We start from the raw sequence: 13619 nt of genomic DNA on the forward strand, positions 1-13619 counted from the left end.
CCGGAGTCATGCCCACTGACATGGTCAAATCAAAAGCCTAATCTCACATGTAATCTAATCAAAGTCACTCAGCTGGACTTAATGCAATCAAAGTGTAGCACACCCAGGGGAATTGTTTCGCTGACAAACATAATCTTTCCCATTCTGGGATTCATAAAATAATCTGAAACTGCCACACTGTGTGAGGGCTGTGTTCTTGGTGATCGCATGTCCCTGAAATTCTCAAAAGCTGTAGGTCTTCCTATTCCAATTAGAGTACTTTGGTTAAACATTTCCAGCTAATTTTAAACAGGACAGGGGCATGTCTGAAGCTCCTCTGATGGACTCAGAAGTGTTTCTGCAGAGGGGCTTGTCCTCTTGCCCCTTATGGAAGCCTGAGGGGCCCTGAGCATAAGCTGGGGCAAGAACACAGAGAATATGTCCTGGTGGAACTAGTAAGACAAAGATAAAGACACAATCCTCAGGCCTCCAAAGGAAAACACCAAGGCACTTGGGAAGGAAAGAACATCAGGCAGGCTTCAGACTTTATTGCCACAATATAAAAGCAAGACAAAAGAGGAGTGACATTTTTAAGAAAAATTTATGAAGAAAGCATGAGCCCAGAATTTATGTACAGATAGTAGACAAGGCTATGAAAAACAGGACATTAAACATGCAGGAACTCGGGATGGTCCACGCATGGTATAAGGCTGAACAAAGGGGGTGGTTGTGCAAACTACCAAAAGGATGGATGCTGGAGGCGGGGCAAAATGGTGTCTGAGTGAGTGCACCTCACAGTCTCTCCTGCAAAGAGGAGGCCGAGTGGGGTTGGAGTCTTGCCGGAGCGGGCAATTTTGGGGCTTGCAAGGCAGGAGGTGTGTGGACGTCAATTTGGAGAGACAGTGACAGAGGTAGTGCTTGCTAAAGGTAGCATTGCAGGTTGCAAGTATGGAGGTCCGAGGCTGTGGGACATGGTACCCTTCCACCTAGGGCTGGCTGCCATGGTGTTCCTGAGAACTGTCAGTTGTGCAGTGGCAGTCCTGGGCCCTGTAATCTCCAGAGATGGAGTCCCGAGGTCCATGTCCCCTAAGCCCCCGTAGCCCACGTTCCACAGACATACATACCCTGAGTCTGCAGTGTCTCAGACTTTCATTTCCCAAGTCCAGTGCTCCCGGAGTTCTGGGATTGCCCTAGCCCTCCGGGTTTGGACTAACTCCATGAGTGGGAGGGATTCAGTGGGGGGTGCACCAGAGGGGTCGGGTGAGTGTGGGTTCAATTTTCTGACCCCCTCCCTTTTTTTTTTTTTTTTTTTCGCCCTTTGAGGAGCATACAGGCTGGCTTGGGGAGAGCCTGGGAAGAGAGGTGTGGTGAATCTGCTGAGAAAGCCCAATTCACCTAAACACCCTGGCATAGGAAACTTGGTCTGGGAGAAGGTGGAGTCAGAAAATCAACTAGCTGTCTCATAGCACACCTAAAGGAAAGGGACTGTAGGAGGTGCTTTCCAAGCTTCCAATAGCATACTTGGGGTTCCTGGTGAGGTGTGGGTGCTCTCTCTCTGGAAATTAAGAGTCTTTGTTTTCTGTGTGGAGCTGGTTCAACAAGGACCCACTTGAATCTCCTACCAAACCTCTCAGGCAGCTTTCCTGCTGCCTGGGACAGAGGGGAGTGAGGAAGAGAGAAAAGGGGGATATCAGATCCCTAAGCATTTTATTTAACTGCAAAGAGGGTTCCTTGCTTGAAACTTTGTCTAGTATTTTGTTGGTTTGTCTTCTTGTCCTTTCTTCCTCTTTATCCCCTGAAGGCCCTTTATTCTTTCTTTTTTCTTTTTTTCTCTTTTTCTTTTTCTTGCTTGCTTCACCAGTCCCTTTTATCTCCCCTCCCCCCCTTTTTTCTTTCTTTCTCTTCTTTTTTATTCCTTTTACATTAGGGGCTGCAGGGAGCACTACACATTTGCTGTATTTCCTCATCAGCCATTTCCTCTTTTCTGTGTGTATTGATTTTGGCCACCAACACTATCCCCTTTCCTCTACATCTTTCTATCCTCCATCATTTATCATTTCTCTTACATTACACCTCCCTTTGTTTGCCCCCCTATTTTTCTGACTTTTTATTTCAAATAGCTTTGTTCTGTTTTTTGTCTTATATTCACTTTTTACATTATTGTCCTTTCTTTTCTCTTTCCCTCTTTCCTGAACACACTGGCCTTTTAATTCACACTATATTCCTCTCTATATTCAGTTTACTGTCTCATTCCACGTGTTAGGCCTCAAGCAAGGCCTTTATGGATAACCAGAGATGGCATGAAGAAAACTTCAACACGAGAGTTAGGCAAATTTACATTTATTACGTCTGCAGAGGTGAGGAGCCAAGGCCGGTCCAGAGTGACTCAGACCTGACTCCTTGTGCTGCGGTTTCACTCTTACTTAAATATCCAAGTTACCACTTAGCATTTGCTTTGATTATGCATTAGTTTTTATACATATGGATGAACACACATAACTGGTTATATAATTGTATGATTAACATGTTCAGGAAATCATGCTTGCACATACATTGCATGATCAAGAAAGGGGCAGATAACTCCACCCCTGGGTGGGAATTTTACTTTGTTAATTAAGCAAGTTGACGTGAGGACAGCAAGGGGCTGCTTCTGCGCAGGTCTGGCCAAATGGTTAAAGCTGGTTTTCATATTTCATTGCTTCAACAGGATATTCTTGACCACCAAAAGCAGAACTTGGCCCAAAGAGAGGGTTGCATCTCATTACCTTCTGATTTACATACAATTCTTTTCTTTGTATCCTAGCAACAGGGAGAGAAACAAGTTACTTTCAGGTATTCAGTCATCCTACATCCATCACACGTACTGTACTTTTCTTACTGTTATAACTCTACATACCTTACATGAGTTTAACATCCATTCTCCTAGTTCTCACATGGTTCCTCTGTTAATATTTCCTGTCAATACTACTATTATTCATTTCTTTTTCTTATTTCCTTTTGCTTTATCTGATCCTAGTATTTTTTTTTTAAGATTTATTTATTTATTTAATTTCCCCCCCTCCCCTGGTTGTCTGTTCTTGATGTCTATTTGCTGCGTCTTGTTTCTTTGTCCGCTTCTGTTGTCGTCAGTGGCACGGGAAGTGTGGGCGGCACCATTCCTGGGCAGGCTGCTCTTTCTTTTCACGCTGGGCGGCTTTCCTCACGAGCGCACTCCTTGTGCGTGGGGCTCCCCCACGCTGGGGACACCTTGTGTGGCACAGCACTCCTTGCGCGCATCAGTGCTGCGCATGGCCAGCTCCACACGGGTCAAGGAGGCCCGGGGTTTGAACCGCAGACCTCCCATGTGGTAGACGGACGCCCTAACCACTGGGCCAAAGTCCGTTCCCCTGATCCTAGTATTTTCCTTCAAGTGCACTTAGCCAACAACAAGGAAATAGAATAAGAAGAACAAAGTGACAAAGAGAGGACATAACATGCATGCAAAAACAACAACTAATTAAACCCCAAACTAGCCAAAGAAGCTAAACAACTGATTCAACCTGTCAAGATAAATTGATGGCCAGACAACAACAACAAACTGCAAACAAAACCAATAATCAGGAAAACATGCCACAATACAATGAACAAACTAAAAACCAGGAAGAGGAGCAGAACATTGAACAAGTAATTAAAGATCTCAAAACAAATATTAGGGATCAAGTTGATGAAGTGAAGGAAGCGATTAAGAATATGAAGAAAACACTTGGAGAGAATACAGAAGAAATTACAATCATACACAAAAAGATAATGGACTTGATGGTGATGAACAGCACAATCCAAGAAATCAAAAATACACATTCAGCAAATAACAGCAGACTTGAAGATGCAGAGGAAAGAATTAGTGATGTGGAAGACAGTACATCTGAACTCAAACAGATAGTAGAACTGATTGATAAAAAGGTAGAAAAAATCCGGTAAGGACTTAGGGACTTGAAAGACAATGCAAAACGCACAAACAATGCATTATAGGCATCCCAGAAGTAGAAGAGAAGTGAAAGGGGACAGAAGGGTGTTGGAGGAAATAATGGCTGAAAATTTCCCAGACCTATTCAGGGAGATGAATGTACATGTCCACTAAGCACAATGCACCCAAAACAGCATAAATCCCAACAGGCCTACCTCAAGACATATACTTGTCAAATTACCCAATGCACGAGACAAAGAGAAAATACTAAAAGCAGCAAGAAAAAAGAGAACCATCACATACAAAGGAGGCTCCATAAGATTAAGTATTGATTTCTCATCTGAAACCATGGAGGCAAGAAGGCAGTGGTATAACATAGTCAAGGTACTAAAAAAAAAAAAATTCCCCCCAGGAACACTCTATCTAGCAAAGTTAGCATTCAGAAATGATGGACAGTTCAAAATATTCACAGATAAACAGAAACTAAGAGAGTATGTCAACAAGAATACTGCCCTTCAAGAAATACTAAAGGGAGTTCTGCAGAAAGAAAGAAAACAACAAGAGAGACAGAGTTGGAGGAGAGTGTAAGAGAAGTAAAAAGACAAAAACAGAAAATGAAAATCAAACAAAATATGACAAACACAAATCCAAAGAAAATATGGCTAATGTATGTAATTCCTTGAAAGTAATAACACTGAATGTCAGTGGATTAAATTTACCTGTCAAGAGACTCAGATGGGAAGATTGGATAAGGAAATATGACCCATCTATATGCTGTCTACAAGAAACACATCTTAGACCCAGGGATTCAAGGAGGTTGAGAGTGCCTGGCTGGAAAACAATCTTACAAGCAAACAATAACCAAAACAGGGCAGGAATAGCTATATAAATATCAGACAAAATAGACTGTAAATGCAAAACAATTGTGAGAGACAAAGATGGACACTACATACTAGTGAAAGAGATAATCTTTCAAGAAGAAAGAAAATCATAAACATTTGTCGGAGTCTTGTTCGGCAACCCGAGGTATCGGGAATGAAAGAAAAAGAAAGATTGGGTTCAGGGGATTTGAGAGCATTGATTTCTCAAGCTCATCAGACAAGTTTATTGAGTTGGGGGGCTAGTATATATACCCCTAACCTACGTGATATTCAGCACAAAATCAAGTTACCTATTACCCTTACCTCATGCTATATTAACTAGTGATTGATGAAAACCCAACAAACCTTACTGGAACTATTATTATAAAAATCAGTAACTATACTCATAAATCCTGTTACCCAGGTTGTTTTGTTCTATAGGTATTGTTCTGCCTGCAGGTGTGCTGACCCAGCCAAGATTGTGCTCCGCACCGATAATCATAAGGGACAGCTTGACTCAGTGGTCAAGGAAGTAACTTGCTTCCATGGAAACAACATGCCTTTGTTTCCCACATTTCCCCCTTTTTGTTTTAGTCAGGGTGACTGTGTCTGTCTTAGGTCGAGGCTACGCGCAATCAGCCTTACCCGTCCTGGGGAAGCGTGGCAGCGAAAGGCCACGTCCCTGCCTTAGGTTGACTGAAAGGCTAGCCAAGTTGCCCGTCACTGACTACCAGCCAAGCGCACTGACTTCGGGGTACTATTGTAGAGTTTTAGCAAGTACTATGTTGTTTGCTTGTCCCATGGTGTCCACACGGTGCAATCTCTGGCAAACACCTTTTCCCAGGCAAGCGACAACCATGAGCACCAGGATTAACACACATACCCCTATTCCTAAGGCAGATAAGAAATGCTGAGACTTCCACCGATCAACAGGATTAAACTTATTCAAATGTGAAATCAAATCATTAAAGATGTCCTTATCACTATCTACGTATATCTGATTATGTGACATTTCTAAAATCTTTTTCTGCAATTCCTCAATTTCTAATGACATATTTCCTTTGTGTCCTAACAAATGATTTCTGATCTTATTCCATTGAAACATAGACACGTTATAATCCAAAGGAGTAATACAAAAATTACTTTCATTCCAATCACATTTCAATCCTCTTAACAAATTCAAATTATACACTTGATCTCCTAAGTGTAAAACAGCAGATTCCAAATCACTAACTCTGTTATTAAGTCCTTCATCAATGTGCTCTTGACTATGCCATAAGTCACTTGCATTCTTGTGCCAATCATGCACGTATTGCTGTGTCTGCACCGTCTCATGCAATGCAACAGCAGCAGTGGCAGCAGCAGTGATGACACCAATGAGGCCAAGAATGCCAGCTATGAGAAGTCCCAAAAATCTCTTAGATCGTTTCAACAGTCCTTGAGCCAGGTGGAAAAGAAGATGACTTTCAGGTGATGACTGCCACATCCGATTCATTTTCACCGGGATCCACACTCCTCGTCTTCGGCGAGCCATGGTGATAATATTTCCATTCTGTAAAATATTCTCAGACAAGCAGGTATACAAAGCGCCATCCTTATAGAACAAAGCATTTTCAGTAATGGTAGCCTTCCCTACCACAAACACATGTGGATCTCTGACACATGATTGAAAATGATGAATTTGATCTAATTGTAAATATTGTCCTTCCATACTTTTATTACCTTTCCATACAGAAGTAGATGCCACTCCTAAGAAGACTTTCCATATTTGTTTTTGATCATGGATTCCAGTGCTATTGCACCATGGAAAAGGAACCCATTTCCCTATATTTTTCCAATCACTATTATTTTTGGTAAAGATTATTTTTTCATCCATATCAAGAGAATCATGAAAAGGATACTGCATATTACTAATTTGTTGTCCCAAGCTATTTATTCCATACCAAATAAATCTGCCCTTATATTTGTTGGGATTCCCCATAGGGGCACTTTCCCAAACTATTCCATAGGAATCATTAAAAATGACAGATCCTCTTCCCATATGGCATTCATACCATCTTTGCATATCATCAGCATTCCTCTTAGGACAACTATAACTCGGATACTTATATTCTTGGTATTGATAAGATGGGAATAAAGTTACTAAAGATTTAGTGTTATTATGGCTAAAATTAATCATCGTTCTATTTTTCACAGCCATACATGGTGGGCGATTGCCAATGCAAAGAGGTCGGAAATCAAATGGAAGAAGGAGATTAGAAATCTTTTGTCCTTCTTCTCGTGGCTTAAGTGGTAACCTATCATCCACGGGTCCAGGAAATATAATAGTTTTATTCAAATAAACAGGAAAAGAAGGATCTTTCCAAGTTAACACTCGAAGTAATGGGGGATTAGGGATATATGCCCAATATGTGTAATTACCATTACCATTGCCGGTTTCACTCACTGTCAGTAGGATCCACATGTGTAGAAGACTCCACTTCTTCAGTCCTAGGTTTAATCCTTTTTGCCGGAAGCCAGATTTCTTCTCCATTTTCTGAAATGATAAGAGCATAACCTCGCCCCCATACTTTAACCCTGCCTTTCTTCCATTCATTACTTAAAACATCTTTCCAAAATACTGGTTGATTCTCAGAGTCTGCAATTTCTGTGGATTTTTGAGAATGTCTAAAATGACATTCAGCCGGTGTCATAGAATCATAAATGTTAAGATAATTTAAGGTAAATAAAGCTTTAGCCAATTGATCTTTAGGTGAAATTATACCATCATCTTAAATAAAGCTTTAGCCAATTGATCTTTAGGTGAAATTATACCATCATCTCCCCCTTTTTGTTTTAAAAGCATAGTCTTGAGAGTATGATGGCATCTTTCAACAATAGCTTGACCTGTAGGGTTATAGGGAATGCCGGTAACATGTTCAATAGCATATTTTTTACAAAAGGAAGCAAAGGATTTACTAATGTAAGAGGGTCCATTATCAGTTTTAATCTTTAGAGGGCATCCCATCACAGCAAAAGCAGACCAGAGATGTGAACGAATATGATGAAACCGTTCCCCACTTTGAGCAGTAGCCCAAACGAAGTGAGAATAAGTGTCAATACAAACATGAACATATTGTAGTTTACCAAAGGATGGAATGTGAGTAACATCCATCTGCCATAACTGATTAGGAGTCAGGCCTCTGGGATTAGTTCCAGCCTGAAAAGGCACTGCTGTCAGTGGTCCGCAGGTTGGACAAGTACGAATAATTTCCTGCGCTTGTAGTTTAGTAAGCTTTTGATATTTATTTCGCAGGCCTTTAGCGTTAATGTGAGTTAAAGCATGGTAATCACGAGCACTTTGTAAACACCCCACTAATAAATCAGCTCGAGCATTACTTGCTGTCATAGGACCAGGCAAAGATGTATGAGAACGTATATGTGTAATGTAAATAGGATGCTGTCTCAATCTAATGAGATGTTGTAAATCAGCAAAAAGTTGAGATAATTCATCAGTAATAAAGATATGAGCCGTTTCAATATGCTTAACAGTAAGACATACATATTCAGAATCAGAAACAATATTCAAAGGTTCCTTAAATATTGTTAACACCTTAATGATGGCAGCAAGTTCAGTACGCTGAGCAGACGTGAATGGAGTCTGCCAAGCCTGTTCCTTTCCTTTGGTAACAAATGCTGCTTTCCCGTTACTACTGCCATCAGTAAACACTGTACATGCATTTTCTAAAGGTAGAGATTTTATAATTTTAGGTAATATCCAAGTAGTTTTTCATAAAAAAGTAAGGAATTTTGAAGTAGGAAAATGATTATCAATAACACCTTGAAAGTCACTGATAGCTACCTGCCATTGAGGGTTGGTTATATATAGATGATGAATTTCTTCCTGTGATAATTCACAAATAATGCGATCAGGGTCAGACCCTTTAAGTTGTATTAAGCGCACACGTCCTTTTGCCAATATATTGATGATTTTTTGTAAATAAGTTTGTAATCTCTTTTGTTTATTATTAGGTAGGAAAATCCACTCCAAAACTCCCTCCTGCCACAGTAAAGCTGTGGGAGATTGCACAGTGGAAAATATAATTAAATCTACAATTTTACTAGGGTCAATTTGTGTCAACTGTCCTTGTGAAATTCTTTCCTCTATTAAATTTAATTCTCGTTCAGCTTCCACAGATAAAGAACGTGCACTAGTAAGGTCTGAATCCCCCTGCAGAGTTTGGAATAAATGAGTTAACATATAATTTGGAATTCCTAACATAGGCCTAATCCAATTGATGTCTCCTAAAAGTTTTTGAAAATCATTAAGTGTGTTTAATTTATCTCTACGAATTTGCACCTTTTGAGGTGTAATACACCCTTCAGACAATTTCATACCTAAGTAAGAGAATGGAGCTTCTTTTTGAATTTTTTCAGGGGCTATTTGTAACCCATATTCCGGTAAAATTTTTTCTGCCATAACAAATAATTGTTGTAATTTTTCATCAGAAGCATGAGCAAATAATATATCATCCATGTAATGAATAATCATTGCTTCAGGAAATTGATCACGTAACTTTTGAAGAGGTTGGTGCACAAATAATTGACACATAGTTGGACTATTCATCATACCTTGAGGTAAAACACACCATTGATATCTTTGCATAGGTGCCTGATTATTAAATGAAGGCACAGAGAAAGCAAACTTTGCTTTATCAGCAGGATGTAAAGGAATAGTGAAAAAACAATCTTTTAAATCAATTATAATAAGAGACCAATCTTTTGGAATCATAGATGGTTGTGGAACTCCCGGTTGTAGTGCTCCCATAGGACTCATAACTTTATTTATGGCTCTTAAATCTGTCAGGAGTCTCCATTTTCCAGATTTCTTTTTAATAACAAATACTGGAGAGTTCCAAGGACTATTAGAAGGTTCTATATGTTTTTGCTCCAACTGTTCTTTAACTAAACTATGTAGGGCATTTAATTTTTCTACTGTTAGGGGCCATTGATCTATCCATACCGGGGCTTCAGTAAGCCAAGTAAGTGGTATGGGACTGCCCTTCCTTTCAATGGCCCCTAAGATAAATTTTCTTGTTCAGGACCTGATGAACTGGAAGAAAATCCAATTCCCCTCCTATCTCCTTTCCTTCTAGTATTATATTGCATATCCATGTATAATGTTTTAGCCTGCTCCGATAAGGTAGGAATATGGATGAAAGCTCCCCATTGGCTTAACAAATCGCGGCCCCACAGATTAATTCCCACATCAGCCACATAGGGTTGTAAAGTAGATTTTTGTCCATCAGGGCCTAAAACATCAAAAATATTAGTGCTTTGATAAACATCAGTCATTGTACCAACTCCAGTAAGAACTGTCGGTACTTTTTGCAAAGTCCAGGATTGAGGCCAATAACGTTTAGCTATAATAGATACATCTGCTCCTGTATCTATTAAGCCAAGGAACACTTTTCCATTAATTGTAATTGTAGTTTCAGGTCTATCATCATTTACAAAAGTTTGCCAATACATATTTTTTCCAGTTGATCCAAATCCCCCTTTCCTTTTAAAAGGAAGAGTAGCTGATTTGTTATAGGGAAGCAGTAATAATTGAGCAATGCGTTGTCCTTTTTGTATTTGAATAGAATTAACAGCTTGAACCATTATTTTTATTTCCTCTGTAAAATCACTATCTATAATTCCTACTTGCACCAACAATCCCTGCATAGTTAAACTACTTCTTCCAATTACAATGCCTACTGTATTATTAGGTAAAGGCCCTTTTACTCCTGTAGAAATTGTTTGAATGCCTCCTTCTGAAGTTATCAATTTAGTCTCAGTAGATGGAAGATCAACAGCAGCACTACCTTGAGTAGCTGCTCTTAGTTCTGAGACTGGGATGAATGATATTGACCGTTGCTGACAGGAAATAGGTCGGCCAGGCTCATATTGTTTGTCTGAGGGCCCTGAGCTAGGCCCGCAAAGCGGTTTCCCGATTTTATAGGTGTGCCTTTCCTTGATCTACATTCATTAGCCCAATGATATCCTTTATGGCACACTGGACAAATTTTTGATGGAGTACGAGGTCCTCTACCTGCTTGATTGACATAGGACCAACAATTTTTTTGAAAATGTCCAAATTTTCCACACTTAAAACAATTCCCTTTCTTTTTTGGGTTATTTCCTCCTCTCATAGCTGAAGCTAACACTGCCATCTGGTGGGTTGTTGAACCAATGTCCTGACAAGCTTTTATATAATCAAGGACAGACCCACCTGCGGCCTTAATAGGCCGGATAGCTTTCTTACACTCATTGTTAGCTTGATTAAAAGCGAGCGTTAACAGGATTAACTCTCTAGCTTCAGGAATTTCAATAGTCTTAGTAAGCATATCAGTCAGTCTGGCAATAAATTCCACATAAGGTTCATTAACACCTTGAATCACTTTAGCAAAAGACTGCGTAGGCTTTCCTGGAGCTGTAATCCTTCTCCATGCAGCCAAGCATGACTGCCTCACTTGAGTAACAGCTTGATCATCATAATGAAGCTGCCTCTCAATACCTGTCCAAGCTCCAGAGCCTAGCAATTGTTCAGCAGTAATATTAACAGGTGGATCTTGAGCCCTGTTTCGTCGTTCTCTCATAGCAGCTTCATCTGTCCACCAAGTCTTAAATTGTAAGAACTCAGCAGCAGTCAATACTGTTTTAGTCAGCGTGTCCCAATCCCAAGGTATTAACCTGTAGGTATTTGCAAGTCCTTCCACCAGTCCAATAGTATAATGACTCTGAGTGCCATATTGAGTACATGCCTGTTTGATGTCCTTCAATACTTTAAAAGAAAGAGGCTCATGATGAGCATAAATTCCCCCTTGTGGGTTTTGAGCATCAGGAGGAATTTGTTGAATAGTTACAGGAAAAGCTGCTACAGCTTGCATAGCCAGAGGCTCACCTTGACTAGATCCCAGTAAAAGACATCTCATTAATGGAGTAACAGGCACAGGATTTGGCTTAAAGCTGCTACGAACATAAGGCATGTCCGTAGAGAAAAGTCCACTAGATACTTTTCCAGGTTCTGGAGGTGCAGAAGGAACCTCATGAGTCAAATTAGGATATATGTTCACTTTAGAAATATTTAGCTCCGACATAGATTTAGTTAAGAATGGATTTGTGTCTCTAACTTCAAATAACTCCTCTTCTTCCTGTTCCTCCTCTGAATTCCTATCTTTACCTGTATCATTCATAGCCGTTTCCTCCCTTGAGAAAAGAACAATCTCTTCCTCTTCGTCAGACTGCAAAGGATCTAATGCAGCAGCAATATGCTGTCCTAAGGCCCAAACTGATACAGGTATATTCTCTCCTTTCTGATATGCTCTCCTCAATTCTTTCATTACTTGCCTCCACTGCTTAACATTCATCAAATTCTTTCCTTGCGGTTGGAACCAATAACAATGCTTTTGAACCAAAGCAAACAATTCTAACAAATCTGCAGTCTTAACTGTGACGCCTACACTATGCAACAGTGTTTTCAAAACCTGTGAATATTCTTCCAAGCGTCCTGGTTGATTACCCATACCCTGATGCTAGCGGAAAGCAAAACTTAATAATATGAAGCAGCTATTTACCCGGGTTAACTAATTTCGACGCTCCTTACCTTCAAAAAGGCTTTTCAGCTTTCCGCGTTCCCGATCCAGAGGTGGAAGAACCTACGCTGCCGTACTTTGATGAATCCTCTGCCTCGAGCCCCTCGTCTGGGCGCCACCTGTCGGAGTCTTGTTCGGCGACCCGAGGTATCGGGAATGAAAGAAAAAGAAAGATTGGGTTCAGGGGATTTGAGAGCATTGATTTCTCAAGCTCATCAGACAAGTTTATTGAGTTGGGGGGCTAGTATATATACCCCTAACCTACGTGATATTCAGCACAAAATCAAGTTACCTATTACCCTTACCTCATGCTATATTAACTAGTGATTGATGAAAACCCAACAAACCTTACTGGAACTATTATTATAAAAATCAGTAACTATACTCATAAATCCTGTTACCCAGGTTGTTTTGTTCTATAGGTATTGTTCTGCCTGCAGGTGTGCTGACCCAGCCAAGATTGTGCTCCGCACCGATAATCATAAGGGACAGCTTGACTCAGTGGCCAAGGAAGTAACTTGCTTCCATGGAAACAACATGCCTTTGTTTCCCACAAACATTTATTTGCCTAACAAGGGTGCTTCCAAATACGTGAGGCAAACACTGGAAAACTTAAGGAATAGATGCCTCTACAATTATAGTGGGAGACTTTAATACACCACTATCAACTTTGGACAGAATATCTCAAAAGAAAATCAATAAAGAAAGACTTTGAACAATATATTTGAGAAGCTGGACCTAATAGACGTATACAGAACATTACACCCCAATACAGCAGGACATACATTCTTCTCAAGTGCACATGGATCATTCTCTGAGATAGACCACATGGTAGGCCACAGAAAAAGTCTCAATGAATTCAGAAAGATTGAAATCATACAAAATAATTTCTCTGACCACAATGGAATGAAGCTGGAAATCTGCAGGGGCCAGAGACCCAGATTTGGCACCAAGATTTGGAAGCTAAACAACACACTCTTAGAAAAACAGAGGGTCAAGGAGGAAATCTCAAAAGAAATTAATAACTACCTTGAAACTAATGAACATGATAACGCAACACATCCAAACTTATGGGATGCAGCAAAAGCAGTACTGAGAGGGAAATTTGTAGCATAAATTCATACATCAAAAAAAGAAGAAAGAGCTAAGATTGAAAAACTAACTGCACACTTGGAGGAATTAGTAAAAAAACAACAAACTAAACCCAAAGGAAGAAGACAG

The 13619-nt window shown here is 40.1% G+C and overlaps 1 long non-coding RNA gene across 1 annotated transcript; it reads right to left on the reverse strand.

Moving 5' to 3' along the window:
• Positions 1 to 2303: 2303 nt before the first annotated feature.
• LOC131279089 (uncharacterized) lies at positions 2304 to 12402 on the reverse strand. Its single transcript, XR_011649171.1, has 2 exons — positions 7909 to 12402; positions 2304 to 7318 (listed from the first exon to the last, which is right to left on the reverse strand). It is a non-coding gene; the product is annotated as an uncharacterized lncRNA (long non-coding RNA).
• Between the last annotated feature and the right edge of the window lie 1217 nt (positions 12403 to 13619).

This window comes from Dasypus novemcinctus, chromosome 7, assembly GCF_030445035.2.
Source record: "Dasypus novemcinctus isolate mDasNov1 chromosome 7, mDasNov1.1.hap2, whole genome shotgun sequence".
NCBI classification, from domain to species: domain Eukaryota; kingdom Metazoa; phylum Chordata; class Mammalia; order Cingulata; family Dasypodidae; genus Dasypus; species Dasypus novemcinctus.